The sequence below is a fragment of the Pteropus medius genome, unplaced genomic scaffold (genome assembly GCF_902729225.1).
Source record: "Pteropus medius unplaced genomic scaffold, Ma_sr-lr_union100, whole genome shotgun sequence".
Classification (NCBI taxonomy): domain Eukaryota; kingdom Metazoa; phylum Chordata; class Mammalia; order Chiroptera; family Pteropodidae; genus Pteropus; species Pteropus medius.
The window spans coordinates 8,269,687-8,271,756 of NW_024349804.1; positions in this window are offsets into that span (position 1 = coordinate 8,269,687).

Below are 2,070 nucleotides of genomic sequence, written 5' to 3' on the forward strand. Positions count from 1 at the left end.
TACCCTCCTCCCCAATAAAACTCTCCTCTGCTTCCTTCCCAGAATGTGATGATGAACCGAGCAAATGTTTGTGAAAAGACCAGACAGATTGTCAAGTCCTGAAAATGCCAGAGATTTTCACCATTATTAGCCACGGGGACAGGAGCTATCAGGGGTAAGCAGATGAAAATCTCACGTCCCCAACAGCTCAGTCAGAACTGGTCATCAGCCTTCCAGCAAGAAAAACCCGCTGAGAGTTGTACAAGGGGAATGATGATAGACTAAAAAAATGCAAACGTTTAGGAAAAGGTCTGTGCTATTAAAAGAAAGTCAAAAGCAGTCGGAGCAATTATAGAGAAGACGTTACAAACATCTCAGAAATTGTCAAGGAAAATCATCGCCCTCTGTAAGGCCGCCGGTGCACACCAGCGAAGCAGCATTACACCTGCCTGGGCCCAGGGAGGCAACTCAACATCATCCAGTTATTTATGAACACAGAAGTGAGCTGCATTTCCCCCCAGAGAGTGCTCCCATCGAAATTAAGGGATTAAATATTCGGACTTTTTGTACCAGCCTGTATTCACTTCTTTAATTTACAGAGTTGGGGACAGAAAAAGTAAAATGGTAGGGGGAGAATGCTAACAAGGTTATTTCTCTCATCAGCGCCTACTCACTATTACTTCTTTCCAAAAATAAGATGTGAACTCAAAACACACCTCACTGTTTTAAACGCCTTGAGGATAAAAAGATGCAATAGAAAAATAGGGAGGAAAAAGGCTAGAAAGAAAAAGACAAAAATACATAGGTGCCTTTCAAATTTTAGGTATTTTATTTTTTCTTTCATTCAGTGTCAATTTTTTTTTATTTTGATTACATGGGAATATATTATTTTAAAAATACTCCCCAAAAAAGGTTTAAGTGGGTAACGAGACCTTATACACGTGGCCACTGGGATCTTAAATTGATGACACTGATGTGTGAAGCAGATTTATTCTTGGAATCCCTTTAATGAACAAAAAAAAAAAACAAAACAAACAAATGAAACAGAAGATAAGGTCACACAAAGATTTTCTCGAAGATCAATGTCCTTAAATTAAGTCAGAATTTTTACATTGTCTCAATGTCATAATGTAACTTCAGTAGAATTAAATGTGAGAACTTGTAGATTCTCCAAAGAATTCTGTGAATTCTTTGTCCCTATTAGTTTATTTTGTTGTCGTTGTCGTCATTCTTGTTGTTGTAAAAATCTTTGGTGGCCTACATATGTCCCACGAGTTTCAGGTTGCTTTCTGCTGCCTGAGTGTACCATCCTGTACATTCTAAGTGCGTGTGCAGATGGAAAGTCTCAACAATGGAAACTACTACCTTGAGACAAGTGGGCACTTGAAAAGCCCTTCTCCTTGAAAGTCTTCGTTCCGCCCGAGAGTCAGTCACGGCACACATGTCAGGAAGATGGCATTCCAGGAAGGCTGGCTTAGAGACTGAGGGCACACTGGTTTGCTGAAGCCGGTCCACACTGGCTCACACAGACTCGAAACCCACTCTCACGAGCTAGTAAGAGCCAACTGAGCGTACCTAGTCCCGTTCCCTTGTTCAACGGCATCTTGATGGCAGCTTCAAACGAGCGATGGGGGAATATCTGCACCACTGAAATCAGCAAATACTACAATCCCCATCCGAGTGTTTTGTTTTGTTTTGTCCCAGAGAGCCAGTTGATAAAGTTTTGCGAGCGCAGCACCAAAAGCAGGCCCAGGGAAGATCAATGTTTTAAAGTACCATCTGGCTCTTAACGGCCTTAAGAGAAAGGCCTCTCATTTCTGTGACTTCGCAAGGAAATGCCAGCCCAAAAGAGGAAATCCATCTCTGTGACCGTTTCTCCTTCAGTGCTTTAAAACAACCCAAACCAGAGAGAGTCCCGGCCAGTTACCTCCTGCAGTCCTCTCTTTGAGCTGCGGACTCTTCGAAGCCCTCCGATTACTTCAGCCACATAGCTTTTTTTCACCTTTCTTCCTTTATAACCCAGCCTGTCTGTCCTGGACCCATTCTGTGAATACATCAGCTTAAATTTCCTTTTCTTCTGCTTTAACCCCA